Raw genomic sequence first — 22,699 nt, 5'->3', positions numbered from 1 at the left:
TTATTCACTGACATTTTCTGTCTAGTAACTGAAAAATAAATACTGCTTAAAATCAATACAAAAAAAAAAAGTGAGACATTATTATAACTGCAGCACATGTATTTTTGAGCACCCAAATTAGTCACAATGCTTTCAGTTACACAGAGTCTTTCGTAGCAGTATACTTTTTCTACCAGGTTTGTCGTATTTGCTGTTGTGAGATTTCTGTTTGAATTTGTATACAGTATGTAGGAGAAATTAGCTGGTTAACAACACTTAATCGTCATTCACACTTCAAATGTCACAAACTGATAAAACGTTCATTTACCAAAGCTCTTCATCCTTGTTTATGAAATCAAACATGTCGATTGAAGATCGATCCATTGTTTCAGAATTCCTGTAGACCACTTCTGTTCTCATTTTCAAGGTGACAGGACTTTGCTTTTACTTGAGTTTCTGTACAGTGGCCCTAACTGCAGTAATTACTTGTGACTGAATATTTGTGCCGTTGAAATGATGTGTTATATGTGCTTTCACCCCATTTCTGTCATGAAGTTCAGTATCAGGGATGTTCCCAAACAGAGGGTCTCAGTAGCACACCTTACCATCTCAGAACTATGGAGTCATTGGGGTGGGCCACACAGACTAACAGGCTTTTTCTCAGCGGATGGCAGCTTTGACTTCTTGTTTGTTCAGTTTAGCTGTGCAGGCCTGCTCTTGACTTACTATGTTGCACTTTAATTGTTCTTTCCTTTTAGGTGGCACATGCATCCACCTGGGCTTGAATTTCATTTTTGCAACACAGGGTTTGCTTGTTTGAGCGTGTGCACATGCATTCATTTTCTGCCCAGTAACTGTAAAATGCTGCTTAAACTCAATACAAAGTAAAAACTCAAGACATTATAACAGTGGCATAAACATCAGTAAACACCAAGGTTAATTAGGATGTTTTCAATTAAACAAACTTTTTTGTAACAATACTCTTTAAATATCAGACGTTTGGCAGAAACCCCACTTTGTCAGGACTGTAACATTTGCTGGGGTGAGATTTATGTTTGAATTAGTGTATGGAGGAAACATGAGCTGGTTAATAACACTTAACTGCCATTCACACTTGAAATGTCGCAAACTCCTGAAGCTGGTAATTATCCATGTATCCTTCTGTATGGAATCAAATGTCAATTGAAGCTTAATCCATTGTTTCAGAATTCCTGTAAACAGCATCTGTTCTTGTTTTCAAGGCGACTCACTAGGTTTGCCTTTACATAGGTTTCTGTTCAGTGGCCTTAACTGCAGTAATTACTCCTAACTAGAGACTGCCATTCAGATATGTGTCACATGTGCTTTCACCATATTTGTCACGTTTTAGTGGTCACACTAATAAACATTTCTTTGACTCCAAACAAATCCCAAAAACTACACAAACATACGGTTTCCTGATTCACTTTCAGCAATAAAGTAAGCTGTTTTAGCAGTTCCAGTACTTGTGCATCTCTCCACATATCTACTTCTTTTAATGGCTTGCATTGTTAGAGATAAGCCTTGTGCTCCAAAGCATTATAAAAATCAGCCACAAAAAATGTCCAGCCATTGTCAAAGGTTTGTAGAGCTAACAAAATACATTAAATTTTGGAATGAATAAATAGAGCAGCTTGTTCAGGTAGAGATAAGCAAATTAAAAATGAATGGATGGTTAGATGGACAACAGCAGCCATGGCCATTACATTTAGAGGATAAATGTCTACCGCAGTCAGTGCTGTGGATGATACTGTATTCAAAAATTAATGTCACTTGTCAATTCTAACTACCTTATTCAAATGTGTGACTCCATAATGAATAACTTTCAAGAGACTGGACACAGTCATGATCTCAGAGAAACCGTACATTATATATTTTTTTTTGAACTCATTGCACAATTGAATAAATGCATTAATTGCAAAACATTTCTTAGCCTTAAAACTTTTCATGTTAAGTCAAACTATGCAAGAATTTTAAAATAGGCAATACCCACAATCACATGAAATTCAGGCTCTGGCATCCAATAGGATCTTTTTAAAAATCAGTTTTTGTAATATTGTGCTGGGGGATGTGGTTAATTGGTTTACTCAGCCCCACTGGTCGAGAGAATAGCATATTAATGGGTGATTTTAATATTATGGGTACATTTTAAGGGTGGCACGGTAGCGCTGCTGCCTCACAGTTAGGAGACCCAGGTTTGCATGTTCTCCCCGTGTCTGCGTGGGTTTCCTCCCACAGTCCAAATACATGCAGGTTAGGTGCATTGGCGATTCCAAATTGTCTAGGCCTAGTGTGTGTGTGTGTGCCCTTCGGTGGGCTGGCGCCCAGTCCCGGGGTTTATTTCCTGCCTTGCACCCTGTGTTGGCTGGGATTGGCTCCAGCAGACCCCGTGACCCTGTCGTTAGGTTAATGGATGGTTGGATACATTTTAAGCAGCACCAAGGAATGTGGAGCACACAGAAGGTGTGCACATCAAAAGGTGGTTGTATTAAAAAAGCCACATCTGGGGGGGAAAAAAAAATTCCAACAGAAACCCAAACATGACATTGTTATATTGCATCTATTAGCAAAGTTCTGTCTTCCCCAACAAAAAACTGCACTGTACATATTTTATATCTAATATATAAACTTGTGTCCATTTTACACATGAGTCAAACAATGAACAGCTGGCAGAAATCTACCCAGAGTTTTATTAAACACATTTCTATGTCAAAAATCAGAAAGAAAAAAAAAAATCAAAATCGATTTTACTATTGCAGTTGCCATTATGGCCTTCCTTTGTAAAACAAAAATGAATACAGTTCCTAATGTTTATTAGATGGTTCATTGAAATTATACACAAAGTACAACCATAGCACAGCAAAATGACAAGCCTGTAATTAGGCATGAGTACTAAAAATCTTTACATTAGCCAGAAGATTAGTACAAAAAACCTACACACATACACACAAGCTGGGCCATGTGGTACACATTATTCCTACATTGCACCGATTATCTAGGCTCTTTGGCATGTTCAGCAGAAACCTTACTGCTCTTGGTTGTTGATGGTTTTGGTGTCAATTCACTCCCAAGAATCCTCTCTTTGCTGACAGTCCTCCTTATAGTAGAATCATGAACACAGATTTTGTCTAATGCAAGAGAGGCTTGTAGATCTCTGGATGTTTTATGGGGGTTCTCTTTAACTTCCTGGATTATTTTATTAATCACTCCTAGAGTGATTTTGGCAGGACGGCCACTCTTGGGAAGATTCATTGTGGTCCCAAACCTTTTCCATTTGACAACAATATTTCTGACTGTGGTTCTTTGAAGTCCCAAATCTTTAGAAATTGTTTTATACCCTTTTCCAGATTGGTAGGCCTCAATAACCTTTTTCCTCACTTCTTCAGGAATCTCTTTTGATCTGGGCATGGTAGAGCTCTAGAATGAAAGGAGGAGAGAGTTTCACTGAAATGAGTGATTCAAAAAAAAGTTGATGCAAGAAAAACCAAAACAACGCAGTCCAGAGATGTTTTTAACCGAGTGCTTGAGAAAACCCGTACTGATGAGCCAAGTTTTCATTGACACCTTGCACATCACACAAATGAAACACCGATTCATTTCACTGTCTTCTCATGGGCTGAGGACTCATGATCTGACCATTTTAAAAATATATACATTTTCCTCTCAATATAAAACAAACCAAAGTACAAGTTACTTTGCCCAGCTTATCACAAAGCACAACCAAGATACTCTCCAACTGGTAATTCGCCAATGACAAAACAGGTAAGCCCCTGAACATCATATCTCGGTTCTTTTTCCGCAGATCTCATCCAGCTGTCCAACACAAGAGTGGCATCATTGACCTGCTCTGAATACCAAAATATCAACTTCAAAGTTTAAAAGGAAAAAAACCGTGAGCAAACAGTCACACAGATGTGAATGTTCTCTGTAGAGTGATACCACAGTACCTGATGCTCGACCCTAAATAATGTTTTGCCAAGTATTAGAGTCCATTACTAGTATAGCTTCTTCTGTTCTGCTTGGACTGAACTATATGCTACACAATTTGTAAATCTGATGTTCCCGGTACTGTAACAGTAAATTTGGTTGGCTATAAAATATAATGGGGAAAGTAAATTTGGAACCCAGCGTAAACTTTGGTTTTGACATGCCCAGTTGATGCAAGAGTTTATGTTGTTTAGAGAGACGGCACCTTCTATATTGAGAATGATTTCTTCTACACAGCTGCCATGGTCTTTAAATTTCTTGGTACATGTGAGAAGTAGCCACTGCCCTTCCTCAGCAAAAATTGACAATTACAAGTGTTCAGTGGTGTTTCACCTGGAGTTGTGAAAGTGCAGTGCCCACAACTCTTAGTGAATAGTCATTGACCCTTTCCTATTTTAGGGAACTTCAATACTGAAGATGCAAAATTGTTAAATCCAGGATTATCCACAGGTAACCAGTTTTATATTTACTGTTTTAGACTTTGAATGGACTAAAGTACATCTCCACACTGTACACAGAAACAATGACAAGGCATAACGGTAACGAGTTATCATACCTGAAACAGCTAAGACAGAAGAGAAAAGTTAGGCTCTCCCAATAATGTTCCAATTTTGCCTAGTAAGACATAAGTGCTTCAGTCTCTGCAAAATGAGGGAAGGGAGATTATTATTAATTCAATTTCCTTAAAAAAATAAAAAAATAACACACACACACACACTTTACAGCTACATCCATTTTCCAGTCCTGCTTAGGCTGGGTGTAACCTATCGAACTTAGATTGAAACCATCAATCGCTTTTGGAAGAATGACTGTCCGACTAACCATTTTAAAATGCTTGATGAGTGCCCATCAAATGATCAAACCTGTTGGTGGATGTATGAGCGGTTTAGGATAGTGGTTTTAATGTGCAGCACGCTTATCAATAGCCCACCATGGATAAGTGAAATGCCTGCTACTATTGAGAGCAGTGCAATAACCATTACCATCCAGTTTGCCCTATGTAATGAATGTTGCAGTCAGATGACCAATACTCTTCATAAAGAACAAAGCTGCCTTTGCTCCATGGCAGACAATGCATGTATGCTCTAAAGAAGGCATGTATTCTACTTTTGTCCCAGAGGACAATGCCAAAATCTCAATTGTAGCATGTCTGCAGCCATTTCTACAAATCCAAATAAATTTCACTCTACTCTGTACATGTGATGCTACTGCTACTACAACATTTTAAAACATGAACACAGGACTTAAGTATTTTCAGTAGTGTTGGATTGGTACTAAAACTGACTTTGGTATTGATACCAGCTTCTGAGCTTCTTTCCCCATCCCACAACCATTCTGAAGCAAACAGATAACACAAATGCCAAAACCAAACCCCTCCAGCTTCCTCCTGCCTTACCTGTGCACCAGAATACACAACGCTTCCTTCTTGATAGCTGTGAAGTCCAGATCACATGAAGTTATTATGGGCGATGGGGAAGGCCAGTGAAGACTCAATAGCATCAAAGTTGGGGTTATGGGGGGTTGGGGTGTTTAGTTTTGTTTTATCACAACAGCGGTAGCGAGTGTTCGTTTTAAGGTGCAGGGGATTGAAAGGAAAGCTGAAGTTTACTGAAAATCCCCAAATGTTGCTCATGTACCTTTCTAAAATTTGGGTTTTCTGCTACTTTCCCAGTATTGGCATACTGTACAACCCTACTTTTCAGCTGGTTTGTTTAGACTTTCAAGAACTTAAACTGGACAATACCCTGAAGTATGTATTAAGAAAGCAATGCAGAAGTTTAGTTTTTACCTACATCTGAATTTCTATTAGATGCAGGCCATTCAGTTTACAGTAACCTTTGCGGCCATTCTGGTAAATTAGTAGTTTATTCATTACATTCACGTGTCAAGGATTCAGCGACAGCCAAAGACACCAGCAAACTCTGAGCTATCACAGCTTTCCCCAATTCATTCTTGTGAAGATTCACAAGCTAATTGCCATTCACCTTGGAAATTATGCCATTTAAAACTGTTCAGTTATCCATGGTTACAGCAGTGCCAATGAATGGCATTTCAAAACACACATCAATTGCTTTTATTGGTGCCCAAATGTCCTTACCTGGAAATGTTTGACTTGAATAATTGAACATTGCCCCCGTCAAAATGCCATCTGAAATTAAAAATAAAATAGGTACTTTTTACACAGAATGACAGACAGCCAAACATCAATAGCATGTTATGTAAAGGCCCTATCATATACAGTAATAGAATATGCCACGATACTGTACAATAGTTCTTAATCAAAAAAATAAATAAAACCCACTTGGTATCATCAAGTTGTACAAGTGCATTTTTCCTCAGCCAGTCAATTACGTATGACTGGCATTCAGTCACTCATCAGTCCAGCATCTGAAACGTTTAGATCACAGACATGCAATCTGAGCTCATGAAACTACAGCAGCCTCAACAGTAAACCACATACCTGATAAGCTACACGAGTTTGGCATTCATCTTCCTCAGTTGTATCCAGTTTGGGTATACGGCAACCCTAACAAAAAAAACAAAACAAAGGGTCAGAAAGTACAAACCACAGCCCTACTTTATTTTCCAAACATGAGAGATGAAGAGGCTCAATGTTGCCTCTCGTGTAACATTCCCAGATACAGAATTAAAATTGCTCCAGTAAAGCCCCCATTAGGATGGGATTTGTTTTACACTAGGAGTTGGGAGTAAAGTAATAATTACCGGATGACCTCTGTCAGTTTTAAGCTCTATTCAGATGGGAGTAGTTTTTACACCAAGTATTTATCTTAGCATTCTAAATTTTCAGAGAGCAGGAATATCATGAAATTAATGTATTCTGTGCGGCGATCGCTGCCTGCGCCTCCTCTCAGTGCAGAGGAAGTCAGTTTAAGAAGCGCGTAGTGATTAACAACTGGGTCGGGGAACACTTAAAGCATTTAATGTGCTACATTAACTTATGACAGGGTTTGAGAAAATCTAGTAAATTAAACATTGATTTTAGGATGAAGTTTAGTTTACAACATTCTACTTTAATGACAAAATAAACTAGGAGAATAAAGTGGAAATGTTGAGAATAAAGTCAATGTCAACTTTATTCTCGAAATAGTTTTTTTTTTTCTTCACCGTGGCCCTAATACGTTTCCGTAGGGCTATACCACAAATAGCATTATAAATGCAAGTTGCAGTTTTATTATATAGCTTAGCTTGAAGCAAAGTCCACATTAATGCAGTTTCCCCTTAATGATGGTTCAGTTGGTAAAGATGTCATCACCAAGTTGCACTTGTTTTGTTATTTTATTTTAATTTGGTGAATACTGTGTAATGCACCTGGGCTTGAACTCTTGAAGCAATAGTATTATTACTGGAAGTTGCACTATTTATATTATTTATTAGTTTAAATGAAAGTAAAGTTGTTTAAAAGGTCACTTTAATGTGTCAGTGGACAGAGATTGTTAACATTAACAGAAAGTGTAGTTGGTTTACAAAAAATATTTGCTATATATTCCTTTTCTAAGACGTGTTCAGTGCAATACAACAACTTTTGACAATCACCCCTGGATATTTTACTAACTCTAAATGCCTCTTTGGATGGTTGAAAATATGTTATCAAAATTTTAGTTTAAGCTGTTTGCAAAATTCATTCAATAAAAAGGCACTATATTTTGACCACATCTGTCCTGCAATGTGATTCCTTCTCTTCATTAGTGCCACCCCCTTAAAAACTATCACTTTATGGGGCCATGCAAACCTGTATTAATATTTGTGCACATTAAAATGTTTTGTTTTTTTTTGTACAATGTACAATGCTCATGACAGTGGAATAGGTTATTCTTAGCCAGTCTACTGCAGTAATTGCAGTGGAAAATGTGGTTAAAATCCACTCATGCATGGGGAAAAAAATACCATTGAATACCGTGAAACTGGGATCATTTAGAAAAATACCGTAATATAGAATTTTGGTCATACCGCCCAGCACTACCACTCACATTTACAATTAATGGGACAGGACTTGGACAGGCCCAAAACAAAACCAGAAATAGGAAATATATACACTACAAGCAATTCTTCATAAAACGTCAGCATGGGTTACAGTGCCATTTGTAAGCTTTTGCAATATGTTTTGTTCAATTCAAGGGCAATATGTGCTGTGAAACCCTGACCAGGTTTAAATATAACTGAAGGTAGCAACGAAAGATGGATGGAACAATCAGATGTTACTTTTCTTACCACCATGAGAAATCCAAACAGCCGAAAGCCAAACAATTTTTATATAACTATAAAGCAATGTACACAAACATACTGTATATGTAGGTATATGTTGTATTTCTAAGCTTTACACAATACAACAGTTTTCTCCTTATATGATTCAACAAAATGAAAAGCAAAGAGTTAAAAATGTGTAATTCAGTAAACAAACTTCTAGAATGAAATAAATGCCTACCTGAACCCACTATGGCAGAATAGCAACAGCACTGGTATTTCATTATACCTGTAAAGAAAAGGCAAGATTTAGACAAAAGCACCAGTTGCATGCAAGCACACAAAAAATAACCACTGAACTACTATTGTTGCATTTTTGGTAAGTGTAACTACTACACAGGTACAGGACTGTCCTTCCCTGTAATGTTGCTTCTCTGGTACTGGCCCAACAGATTAGCGATCATCAGGAAGAGAGTCAATATTGGCTTCTTTTGAACCATACATTGTGTCCAGCCGGGGGAGTACACTCCCAGGGAATGAGTTGGTTAGTGACTGCGGTGTGTTACTTAACCTGAATCTACAGTATATAAACATTACAAACGATGATACCCCTTTCCCAAGTGATACAGCAGTGATACTAAATAAAACTCACACAGGAGAACTAACTTGGCTTTGTTGAATGCTTTGCTTACACCGTAAATCATAACTCGAATGAAGCTCTTGACAACACCCGGCCTCGGAGGGGGAGCCCATGAACTGGAAGTCATCAAATTCGGCAATGAGGAAAGGCATTGTCAGAGACAGGCAGCAGCAATGTCATCCATCCGTCTGGGTTGAGCTTTAAAGGTCTGGGCAAATATCAGAGCTTATTTACACTATTTCTACAGGTCACAAGTCCCAAAAGGATGAGTATGTCACAACCAAACACGGAGACCATCTTTTTCTAGCATAACTGAAATAGCACATCAAAAGACGAGCATGCATTAAACCAATGTGGAAACAATTGTGTGCTGACAGACTGTGAATAAAAATGAGCTCCCAGTTGCTGCAAAACATATAGTAGATCACCCCTGCTCTCCTATAATAGCCTACTCTAGGTATTCCTACTTGTACTTTTTCATCTCTTTGTTAAGTTGCTTTTATCGTAGTATCGGGTTCTCAGTGTCAGCTGCTTGCATAGTTTGGATAGCTATACCAGTGCAGGTTTTTTTTTGGTCTGAAAGTTAACAGAACACAGTGACAGTTTTGTTGTTAACCCTTTTGTTAACTACACACATGCAACCAAAAGAGAGCATGATGGCTTCAATGAGGGCCGAGACTTATTTGACACAAATAAAAAGCTGTGCCAAGGTCAACTGCCACCACCAAAACTGAACAGTTCTTCTCTTATTCCGAGACATATAGTGCACTGAAAGCATTGGACTGTGATAGTAGTTAAAATCATTCACAGCAAAAGTACCCAATATTTATCAACACTCACACAACTTTAAAGTATGCCCATGCCACTTTCTAACCAGCAGTAAACCATAAGGGGTGGCACTGTAGTGAAGTGATCTCCATGGAATTGGATTAAGCAGTCTTTGAAAGAAAAAGAAAAAAATTTGAAAAAAGAAAAAAGTTGGCATAAAATGAGTCTGTCATAATCTGAGGATGTGAGTTTAAAGATATTTGCAGTATTACATGTTTAAAGTCAAATGTATCAGATGACCCGATTCCTTTCCCTGCCTAAATCTCATTTTACATTGAACAATTACACTGTGACTCGTCTTTAAAATGTTTCAATCGGTTTTCAGAGCAGAATATGCCTAACTGTATCATTGCCATGTAAATTTTTTAACCTGCTTACTCCAGATCAGTGTCAATGAGGGTGCAGGAGCCTTTCCCATTTAGCACATCTGTGCAAGGCAGAACATACCCAAGACACCACAAGGGAAAATTTAGCATTTGCTCTCCTTACTGCAAGGCAGCAACACTATCACTGCGCCACCCCGTGTTATTGTCCGATTAAGAATTGGAGCGCAGGAACACCTGAGGCCTGCGTGATGAGCACATACCGTAATCCCACTCATAGACCCTCGTATTCCTGTTGTCAAACATGTATTTATGATATGTTCAAATGCTCTGAAACACGCAGTAAGTACCTAGTATTCTAGAGGGAAAATTCACATGAAACTACAGTACTTGGAACGGGCAGTTAAAAAAAAAAATCACACTTTATTGTATCAATATTAATACACATTAGTAATGTATTCTACGAATTAAAGTACACAATTTTTAAAATAAACCATTTAGTAAAAAACGACTCCCAGATCAACATTACAAACTGTCAGGAACAGAGATGCGAAATCTCTCATTTTTATCGTTGAAACGTTTCAATGTCCAAGCAGTTAAGTGCAACAGAAGGTCTAACACTCTGAAATTTAGACTTCTTTGTATGATACAGTATTTACCATGTAAGGAAGGCGTATCTACCATATTTTCTATCACTTTATCTTCAGATTTATAAATCAAAACAAGAACTACATTTAAGCAGACTGACGATTCCGCAGAAACATTTCGGCAAACCTCGTTCAAATACTCATACCAAAAATTCGAAAATAAAGCCTAGTGGAGTCTCTAAAAAAACAAAGGCTCGAACCCGATTACCGTTCCCGTGTAAAAAGACGGCTACGTATACACCTGATCCAACCTACAGTGCGGTTTAGCGATTCAACAAACACAGAAATAAAGGCGATCAACTAACGATCTTTGAAAGCATAGGACAACTCTTTCTGGAACATTACTAATTAATTATGAACAACTGCTTTCACACAATCTTAAAAAATATCTACATTTTAATTTGTAATTGCAGCAACAGAATTATAATAAAAAAATAAATAAAAACGAACACGTTATGGCCACACTCCCATCATACCTATTACACTATCAAAGCTAACACTTTATATTACAACAGTAACCGCTACGCACCAATTCCCGAAAAAACAACTACAAAAACTTGACAGATAAAAGAAAATACCTATTCAAGTCGGGAATTGACATATAGGCTGGAAATCTCGAAATAGGCGACTGTATGGGCCTAGGCCAACGAACCCCCCAGCAACATACCCTTCGCTTCATCCGAAAGTATAAGGGCAACCTAATCACGTTAAATTAACTACTCCATCATCCAGTGCCCAATGCCTTTCAAAAGTAATAAATAAACGTTCACTACAGACCTTCACACTCTCGCCTCCTTCGTAAACGAACTACGTCAAAGAGACCAAAAAAAAACAATTTCTTGGGCGGGTTTTTATTACACACTTGCGGCCTCGAGTTCAGAAGAACAATCGTTTCTGGGAGTTGTAGTTCTAACGAGGCTGCTGCATTATGGGGAGGGTATGGCTATAGTACTTTGCCATTACAATGGCATGATTCAACCATTTACCTCAAAATTAATACAGAGAAAACAAAGGGGAAAACACAGCCACGACCAGGAGGAGTGATGTGAAAGCAGCGGTGCATCAGTGGCTATGCGCTCAACCAAAATTTTGCTGATGGCATTAAAAAGTTGGTACAATGCTGGGAAAAATGTATCACAAAGGAAAGTGACTATGTAGAAAAGCGATGTCATTTGTTTTTGAAATTCTTAATAAACAGATTTAAAAAAAAGTGTAGAAACTTTTTGAACGTCCCTCATATATTTGCTGCCCAATAGTAAAACTGAAAGTCAATGCCATTTTCTACTTTAAAGATATAGTAAATTCAGTTTACTCTTTTAGTGTATAGTTATAGCACTTTACATGTCCATAGACTCTTATTATAATTCAGAATTTTATGGCAGTTTTCATAAAAACGTACACACATTACAGCAAAGAGTTTTCTTTATTTTGGTTCATTAATGGTGCTTCTTTTAGGGGAACATGGTGGCACAGTGGTAAGTCTGATGCCCTGTAGTAAAGAGGCTAGGATTTGCATCCAGCATTCTCCCTGTGTCTTGGTGGGTTTTCTTAAGATGCCCCGGCTTTCTCCCTCGGTTCAAAGACATGCAGGTTAGATGAACTGGTGATGCTAAATTGGCCCTAATGTGTGTGTGTTTGCCCTGCAATGGACTGGCATCCTGTCCAGGGTTTGTTTTTGCGTTGTGCCCTATGCTGACTGGGATAAACTCTAGCAGCTTTCCACCCCACCCCACTACTCCAGTCTGGGTTTAGCGTTTCTTATACATTTGTATGCCTTGGTAGCACATACACATGCTTCACATACAGAGCCTGCTAACATGGGGGAATACTACTGACACAGAGTCCTGTAGATCCTAAGAAAAAATAATAATAACCTAGGCTTATGTGTGATGTGCAGCTAGAGACTTTGTAAAGGAGTCTGTCATTTTACATCCTCTAGGTTTCCCACAGTGCAAATGATGAACTTGTTTGATTCTGATAGACTTGAGTATGACAAGTAAAATAAAACTCTGAATGAATTCATTTGAGACCTTGAAAGGAGTGGTACATGAAAAAGTAGTTAGGACTTAAGGTTAATGCCACAGAGTTTAATCAGTAATACAAGAATAACAATTACATTTAGAAAGTTATTTGTTATTATTATTAGAGAAAGTTACTGAAAGAATGCTACTGACAGTTTTAAAGGCTGTGGTGAAAATGATTCCTATCGGCTGGATACGCTATAACATGTGGTTTATGAAAACAGGCCTCAGCCGGTCGTGTGTTGATAATTGTCACATGGACTTAGGAGGACTTCTTTCTGCATAATCGGTAATTTTAGCCACAACCTCTGGTTATTGACTGAATGTTTTTGGGTTTTTTTTTCAGTACATTGCTTAGAGTCCTTAGTAGTTCACTTTTCCATCAACTGTTGAATTGTACATTTTATAGGAGCCATGACAAATGTGCGCCTGCTATACCTTTTCATCTCTGTGTGTCTCTCAAACTCACACTTCCTCTTTCAGTCATGTCATCAAGGCCAAACTGACCAATCGGATTACTTCAGAGGGATTGGACATACCTAGACCTTAGTGTTTTATTACATAGTAGAGTATATGATCATTACGGACTAGCTCGTTTATCTGACCATGTGCACTTAGTGTGTATTATTACATTGTGTACATTTATTCATTTTCTAATCAGTAACTGAAACATACTGTTTAAATTCAATACAAACAATAAAAAACATAGAACATTATTATGAGAACAGTGGCAACTGCATTAGTGTGTACCATCATTAATTAGGATGTCTAGGTTTATACAAATATTTTGTAATAATACATGTTTCATACCAGATTTGTCATAAAACTCACTAGGTTAGCTTTGAGACAACTGCTGTTGTGTGCCTTGCATTTGAATTCAAACATGGAGGAGACATTAGCTGGTACTTAATATCACAAACTCCAGAAGCTTTCATTCACCACATCCCTCCATCCTTCTTTATGAAATCAAATGTGTGAAATGAATCCATTATTTCCAAATTCCGGATAACAGCCCTAGTTATCATTTTCAAGGTGCCGTTTGTGTACAGTGGCTTTAACTGCCGTAATTATTCCTAATTAGAGACCTCAATGCTTTCACTCCTGTACATCATATGTGCTTTCACCGTATTTGTCACATTTTAGCACATACTAATAAACATTTCTTTGTTTTTAAAAAAGCTAACAAACATTTTTGCCAATTATGGTTCACCAATGATATGTGCTGCTTTAGCAGCCCCACTAATCGTACATCTCTGCCAAGTATGCATTTGTTGCATCAGAGAGGAGCCTTGTGCTTCAAAGCATTACATGCTCACCACACAAATGTCCAGCCAATGCAGAAGTTTTGAAGCACTATCAAAATACATTTTGGAATGAATAGATAGAGCAGCTCATTTTGCCACCATTGCAGACTAGCCATAGGCGGAGATAAACCACTAAAATGGACAGACAACTACAGCCAAGCCATTCAGAGGACAAAAGACCTGTACCTTTATCAATTATTATGGTACTGTATTAAAAGGATTAAATCTAACATCACCATTTATATGTCTGACACTATAGAAATTGCAACAGAGAGCTGATTTTTTTCACATCACATCCTCAAAAAGCCACAAATACTGCATTGTTATTTATATACTAGCAGAATACCCACGCTTCGCAGAGGAGGAGTAGTGTGTTAAAGAAGTAATGAAAAAGAAAAAGGAAACATTTTAATAATACCGTAACATGATTTACATTGTCGTGAGTGTTGCGGTCATATATATATATATATATATATATATATATATATATATATATATACACATATACACACATCCACATATATATGTACACAAAACCACACTTTTAAGGCTTCCGTCAGGTAGTCTTTTGAAATGAAATTTTCCTCCAATCAGTCGTAGCAACGTGCTTTCTTCCGAGACTTACATTTTTGTAGCTCTGATGTGTGCATCAATGTAATCGGTGTACCAGGAAATCATGCATTGACAGAAGTTCCCCTTTGCTTGGAATGCAAAGTGTGATTAAATGCTTTATTTTTTAACGCGTTATGGAGCACATGCATCGAAGCTTCTCAGCTGTGCTTGTGCTAAGAAAAGGAAACATTTTAAAAATAACGTAACACGATTCTCAATGTAACCTTTTGTAAGCAGTGGCTGGAGGATTCAGAGTGTGGAGAAACTCTAGAGACAGCGTGTATTAACTTGTGGATTTTTCTGTATTTGGTGGCAGAGTCACAAAGTCGCTTCCGTAAGACTGCGTTAGCTGCGGAGCTCAGCTCAGAGCGAAATTAGGTAAATGGGAGGGGAGATGATGACGTGACTCCCCCACCCACCTTAACTGTCAATCCCCCACAAACACAGTCTCTCGGAATTTGCATAAGCACAACCCTTCACCTGCAATTTTAACTTAGTTACAAAGTGATCAAAACTCTCGTTTATATCCTGCGTCCTCTCATTAAACTTGTATCCCGCATTACCCGTGGGCATGACAAACGGCAGTGGCTGTCTGTCTATGAACTTAATTTAAACTTTAGGTTTACACCTTGCTTTGTTTCCGAAGTAGCAGCACTCATGAATATGGTTGTATATGTCACTCGCTCGCTTCTTGTTTCGCTGCCTTCTCAATTATATAATGCATGTTTTCTTCAGCGCTTTTTGGAGCTCTTCCTGGTTTTCTACGCACTGCGTTGACAGTCAGTTCACGTGATTACGTGGGAGGCGTGATGATGTCACACGAAACTCCGCCCCCCACGACCATCGAGCTCAACTCCATTACAGTATACGGAGAAAAATAGCTTCCAGTTATGACCATTACGCGTAGAATTTCGAAATGAAACCTGACCAACTTTTGTAAGGAAGCTGTAAGGAATGAGCCTGCCAAATTTCAGCCTTCCACCCACACGGGAAGTTGGAGAATTAGTGATGAGTCAGTCAGTGAGGGCTTTGCCTTTTATTAGTATAGATTACTAGCAGGAGTACCCGGCGTTGCCCAGGAATCTATAACCAGTGAATTTCCCAAATGAAAAAAACAGAACAGTTTTCTGATTCACATTTTATTGTAAGTTCCTCCACTTTGGATTGTGTCTGCTGTGGCGTTTGAGACGCCCTTGAAATAGACTTTTTTTTCCGACATCTGAAGTGGACCATCGAATCGTACGTCTTTTTTGGTGGTATGGGTATATTCGCAAAAAGCAGGACAATTATAATGTCTTACATGGTATTATGTACAGAATACGCATCACAGTGAGATAAAAATTTACCTTATTTACAATATGTCAGAAAGCGAACTAATAGCACCAGTCAGTCAGAAAGAGCAATACTGAAATTGTACTACGAGTCGGAAAGCGAGGATATAGCACCACAAATACGGAAAGCCAGTGAGAGAGAGTAGCACTGAAACTGTACTGGGAAAAATGGCGGAGAGGGGTGCTCCGTTTCGAAGGTGTGTTTGTGTTTAAGTGTGCTGGTATCTAACGGACGTTGGCGATGGTAACTACTGAGAGAAGGAACATACAACCAGTGCTGCGTGTGGGGAAAATGGCAGGGGAAGGATGCTGTCTTAAGGAAAGTCTCTATTCAAAAGTGCTGCCGATCAAAGCAGTCAGCCTTCTCATACTTGGACACTTCCACCCCCTCTTGGCAATTTAAAGAAACATGGGTAAAGAGCGACACACAGGGACCAAACGTGCCGCTAGATGGCGCCGCTGTGAAGGTTTGTTGCAACGTGCGGTGATCTTGTCGAAAAGTACTGGGACGTGTGCCAAAGGTGAAAAGGTGCCCTGCCCTTCACCATGAACATTTTTCCCCAACCAAACATACCCCATGACCATCTCCTGGTCACGAAGGAGCCCCATCAATAGTTTGGGGCCGATCGGATGCCCAGTGCAGATTTGTATGGCAGACAAACATACACACATCGACTCTGCTTTATATATTAAAGAGAGACAAAAAAAAAAAAAACCACCTGTTTTCTGCTTTGTAATATATGTGCGACATTCACAATTCCTTTATAAAATTCAGGCCCTGTCCTCCAACAAACAATACCTTTTTAAAAAAATCACTTTTCTTGGGGCAATATTCCTTTTCTTTTTGTGCAATAGTGCAGTGAACTGGATGGAATCATTGACCAGCCCCACGGATACGGATGATAATCCATTAATGGGTACTTTTATCATGGCTAGTTTGAGAAGCATTATGGAATCTAGAGAAGACAAAGAGGACATCTTCGGGTTGCCCCTGCTATTAACAAGTGCTTGTTTAAAATTAGCCTCCATGTGCTTTACAAGTAGAACCAACTTGAAGGGACATCTGAAGTCTGGAAGAAGCAGTTTCCAATAGCAAGCCACAGATGACGGGGCTTATGCCACCCATTAACAATGTTGCCTTTCCACAACTAGAAACTACACTGTACATTGTTTGGAAATGCTTTCCAGTTGTGTCTGTTGCTTATTAAAAAAACTGACACTTGACTGCCGCTGTCCAAAACACTGAACTGCAGATAAATCTACCCAAACTTTGAGTAAACATTTCTACCTAACAATCAGAAAAGGTTTGACTCATTATTGCAGCTGCCATTATAGCCTTGCTTTATGAAACAAAAAAGCAATACAGTTCCTGAAGTTTATTAAATAGCTCACTCAAAAGTATAGATACAATACAGCCATAGCACTGCAAAATTACACAAGCTTGCACCTAGGCATGATAACTGAAATTAAAAGATGGAGTATGAAAAAAGAAAAAAAGTTGGTCCATATGAACAGATCATTCCCCAGTGACAACAGTTTAACCAGACTCTTCTTTGGCATGTTTGACAGAAACCCCACAGTTCTTGGTGCTGGATGGTTTTGGTGGCAAATCACTCCCAAGAATCCTCTCTTTGCAGACAGTCCTACTTATAGTAGAGTTATGAACACAAATTTTATCCAAGGCAAGAGAGGCTTGTAGGTCTTTGTATGTTGCATGGGGATTCTCCTTAACTTCCCGGATTATTTTATTAATCACTCCTAGAGTGATTTTGGCAGGACGGCCACTCTTGGGAAGATTCATTGTGGTCCCAAACCTTTTCCATTTGACAACAATATTTCTGACTGTGGTTCTTTGAAGTCCCAAATCTTTAGAAATTGCTTTATACCCTTTTCCAGATTGGTAGGCCTCAATAACCTTTTTCCGTACTTCTTCAGGAATCTCTTTTGATCTGGGCATGGTACAGCTCTAGAATGTAAAAAAGGAGAGTTTCACTATAAATGAACAACCTTTCAGAGGTTAAGCAAAACAACAACCCAATGTAGTTCAGGCGAATGCTTTGAAACTTCCGCTGACAATTTTTTTTTTTTTTAATCTGTGCTGGGACTCAACCAAAAAAAAAGGTTTTCAATTTTTTGGTACATGTCAGTAGGAGTCACTAGCACTGGTTTTACAGAACAGGAGTAGTCAAATGAGAGTTTAGAATTTCACCTACACTTCTGAACGTTCAGTATTGCTGTAAACATCCAAAAACTGTTTATTAATAGCCATTGTCACTTTCCTATATGAAGGAATTTTGAAAACTAAAGGGTGCAAAATTTTAGATCCAAAATTACCACAGAAAACTGGTTTCAATCTGTGAATTGACAAAGCTGCAGCTCCATACAACGGAGTCAACGTTCAACACAAGCAATCACAACAGTAACAGGCCTGGCCAGGTAACTTATACCATACCTCTAACAGCTGATACAGAAAAGACGTTAAGACTCTCCCACTATTGCTCCAATTTTTCCTATTAAGACATTAGTGTTTCAGTCACTGCAAAATGAGGGGAAAAAAAATTTAAATTTCCTTTAATCTTTAAGGCTGCATTCACCCTGGCTGTCCAGCATGTGATGGGTGTAACTTACCCATTTTCAATTCAGGTTCGAAGTTTGCATATTATGACACAACCAATATGTGATGGAATGATGACTGACTGACCATTTTAAAATGATTGGCGAGTGCCCATCATATAATGAAATAAGTTATCTAATGATAGAAGTCAGAGTGGATTGGGACAGAGGTTTTAATGTGCTGAATGCCTAGAAACAACAGAAGCGGACACCAGATCCATTGTGGAGGATCGCAATACCCGATATTAAGGTACTAGTCTTGCCTGCAGTGCAAAAACAAATTACAGTTGAGTTTGAACTATATTATGACTCTAGTAGTCAGATAACTAATAATCTATACTAATAAAAGGCAAAGCCCTCACTGACTCACTCATCACTAATTCTCCAACTTCCCGTGTAGGTAGAAGGCTGAAATTTGGTACTCATTTCGGTGGTATGATGCCACGGTCGGCCGCCATATTAAACTTTTCCAACGGTCTTTGTTACTTATGGGCCCATCTTCAAGAAATTTGGTACGCGGGTTCCCAACGCTAACTGAATCCTACTTAGTACATATATACGTCCATAGCTTGCAGCTCAGTCACCGTGTGAGATGGCGTTGGGTCCAATATCCCAACGCCTCCCACGTTGTTGGCTGCCTGCCTATAGACGGCTATCCGTCGCTCCAGTCTCTACATTCCCTTCTTTGCTTCGCCACGGGATTCACGTCTCCCTGCTGATAACTACAGCCTTTTTATTTAATCCACGGCTTCTCCACTGTTTTATTGTTCCTTTATTACGATTATAGTTATTGTTTAGGTATTTTAGACTTACTTTACATTGTTCAGGTACCCATTTCCTTTATAATTCCCACCGTACCCCCATTAACATGGCACCTGCCTTTTCCATTCTCTTTGTTACATATTGCACAGCCATATCAGGCTCACTCTTGATATCCAGGGGAACATTGTGTCTTATGTATTGAATGACTGGGACAGGTTCAAGGTGTGGACTGATGACGGTACAGGAGATAATTAGACTACACAGGAGCACTAGAAAAGCCATTCACCTATGGTTCTGCATGCGAGTTGATGGCTGCTGCTGAATTGTTCGGTTGTCCCTTTCAAGTGTACCTAAATGGCCAAATATTTTACACCTTTCGACAATCGCCAATGCCTCTTAAACATCTTAGATTGACAGGTGACGATTTCAGTAGTGGACACTTTGTTTATGAATGTTTAAAACTCTCAAAAGCTGAATGTGAAGTTATCGATGAAACCGGTTGTATATTTACAACGCTTGACAGATGCCAAATGTCTTCAACACAAGTCCTACAAATACTATCGTAATTGAAAAACCATGAAACTCAAACCGATTACGACAGCAGCAATCCAAGCTGTGAGATTTAAAACAAGATTACTGTTCACATGGCCAACTGTACGTTGTATGCTCAAGAGTAAGCTCAGTGCACAGCTTGGTCATATTACAACCGGAGGGCCGAACTCACAATGTGGTATACAAAGAGATCCTTAAATAATTATTGGTATATTTTCCCTCAGTTTAAAAAGGTTTAATTTTCTTCTTAATAAAAATTTAAGGCAGTACTTCGCACTGCGAACCGCGGGTATTTTGCTAATCTATACTAATAAAAGGCAAAGCCCTCACTCACTCACTCATCACTAATTCTCCAACGACCCGTGTGGGTGGAAGGCTGAAATTTGGCAGGTTCATTCCTTACAGCTTCCTTACAAAAGTTGGGCAGGTTTTATCGAAATTCTACGCGTAATGGTCATAACTGGAAGCAGTTTTTCTCCATTTACTGTAATGGAGATGAGCTTCAACGCCGTGGGGGAGTTTAGTGTGACATCATCACGCCTCCCACGTAATCACGCAGTACATAGAAAACCAGGAAGACCTCAAAAAGCGCTGAAGAAAACATGCATTATATAATTGAGAAGGCAGCGAAACAATAAGAAGCGGCGAGTGACATATACAACCATATTCATGAGTTCTGCTACTTGAAACAAAGCACGATGTAAACCTACACTTTAAATTAAGTTCATAGACAGGCTGCCGCTGGCGTTTGTAATTTAGTGCCTGCCCATATAAGGCCGTCCGTCAGCGGCAATCCAATAACAAACTGCCACGGGTAAATATTCACGGGTGAAGGACTGTGCTTATGGAGAGGAAGATGAGATGGTCAGGGTGGTGTTTGACACAAACTCAGCGAAACTGCGAGAGAAAGTTTTAAGTGCCAGGACTAAGGTAACATTAAATACAGCCATGGACATAGCACGAGATGGCACCAGCACAGCTGGGAACCTTCGATGCATGTACACGAGCGGCTCACGTGAACTGGCGCAGTGCACAGATAAAAGGCAACAGTTCCAAAGAGCTGAACAAAACCGAATTACACAATTGAAAAGGCAGCAAAAATATGAAGCGTCTCATACATACAAGCATATTCATAAATCCAACTACTGCGGAAACAAAGCACACGTTGGAAAAAGTCAATGTCCCGCTAAAGGAAGACAGTGTAAAAAAACCCGTGCATGCAGTGTGTCAGGTCTCAGATAAAGAAGAAGGCGAGCTGTTTATTGATGCAGTAAGAAACGAATCGATGAATGAAACCTGTCATCTTTACAACGATTGACAAACACGGAATGTAACTTGAACACAACACATCCTACAAATACGAACCTGATTGAAAGAAATAATGATAATCAAATCCTTGATGACAGCAACACTCAGTAACACTCACAAAACAAATACTGTATATTGACAGTCATGTTACGTTATTTTTAAAATGTTCCCTTTTCTTTTTCTAGCTTTTTTAACACACTACTTCTCCGCTGCGATACGCGTACGATACGATACGATCTACATACTCAAATAATGGATACTTTGTTTTGGTAAAGCCATACTCGGTGTATTCATTAGATGAACGGTAAAAAAGTAAGGGCAAGGGGAGGATGACTTATTGAGACATGCAGGCTGTAGTGCGTCAACTCTATCTGAATTGCGCGATCACATTTGAAAAAATATATCTTTTCAAGTTCTATTTAGTCCATATGTGTCAAACTCAAGGGCGCGGGCCACATCCGGCCCGGCGTGTAATTATATCCGGCCCGTGAGATCATTTTATATACTGTATTATTGTTATTAAAGCCCGGGTATATGAAGCGCTGGTAACACAATAAACTACAGATCCCATAATGCAGCACTTCAGCTGTCTTGCCAAACAGTTACCGCGTTAATCAAGTCTACCTTATGATGCTGCAAGTTACTGCGAAGCTAGCTCACACGATGCTGAAGAGAAAAGTTGATTCTGAAAATAGAGCCTTTAAAACCGATGGGAGGCTGAGTATATGTTTACTGAACCCGTGTGTCTCATTTGTGGAGCTAATGTGGCTGTAATTACAGAATTTAATCTAAGGCGGCACTATAAAACAAAACATCAGGGTAACCTGAAAGACCTGAATGCAATGCAGAAGATACAGAAAGCAGAAGAATTAAATAAGAATCTGACACTTCAGCGGACGTTTTTACCCGTGCACAATCACAAAGTGATTTCAATTGAGGCTGCTTTTATGGGAGACACAAATGCACCAGTGCAATTTGCCCCACTTTCCCTATTACCAAGTAATGTTAAACCAAGTCGTCACTCGGTGTTCCCAAATCGCACTTTGCTGATAAACTGGCGCACTGAGTTTGCACGGCTTTGGTGACTTTGAAGAACAAAAAAAGTCCGTCTACATGCGGCTCGAACCTTGTGCATGTTTGGTAGCACATATCTGTGTGAGAAGCTCTTCTCAGTGATAAAGACTAACAAAACAGCACACAGGAGTCGCCTCACTGATGAGCACCTGCAATCCATCCTGAGAATCTCCACAACACAGAACCTCACACCAAACAGAAACGAACCTGTGGCCAAAAAAGATGCCAGGCGTCCAGCTCTAAAATGACATATGAGCAAAGACAACTGAATGATTTGATTTGTTATTGCTGAAAGGAACACATTTTATTTATATTTCTAGGTTTTGTTATGCAGCATGTTCATATTTGAATTTGTATAATTTTGACAGGATATATTTTTATGGAGAGCAAAATCTTTTGGGATATTTAAAATCTAAGTTTATTTTTATAAAATATAAAATTACATAAGAGTAAAGAAATTTGAATGTTTGTTCTTTTAATGTTTACTTTATTTCTAA

The 22,699-nt window shown here is 38.9% G+C and overlaps 1 long non-coding RNA gene and 1 other non-coding gene across 2 annotated transcripts; both read right to left on the bottom strand.

Annotated features, from left to right (window-relative positions):
• Positions 1–2,656: 2,656 nt before the first annotated feature.
• LOC120517097 lies at positions 2,657–11,512 on the bottom strand. Its single transcript, XR_005630991.1, has 6 exons — positions 11,403–11,512; positions 8,429–8,476; positions 6,446–6,511; positions 6,083–6,133; positions 4,541–4,625; positions 2,657–3,414 (listed from the first exon to the last, which is right to left on the bottom strand). It is a non-coding gene; the product is annotated as an uncharacterized LOC120517097 (long non-coding RNA).
• On the bottom strand, positions 8,594–8,716 carry LOC120518244. The gene has a single exon (XR_005631211.1). It is a non-coding gene; the product is annotated as a small nucleolar RNA SNORA16B/SNORA16A family (small nucleolar RNA).
• Positions 11,513–22,699: the final 11,187 nt, after the last annotated feature.

This window comes from Polypterus senegalus, chromosome 17, assembly GCF_016835505.1.
Source record: "Polypterus senegalus isolate Bchr_013 chromosome 17, ASM1683550v1, whole genome shotgun sequence".
Lineage (NCBI taxonomy): Eukaryota > Metazoa > Chordata > Cladistia > Polypteriformes > Polypteridae > Polypterus > Polypterus senegalus.
Note: the sequence above shows the minus strand (reverse complement) of the source record. Positions and strands in the feature narration are given on the sequence as shown.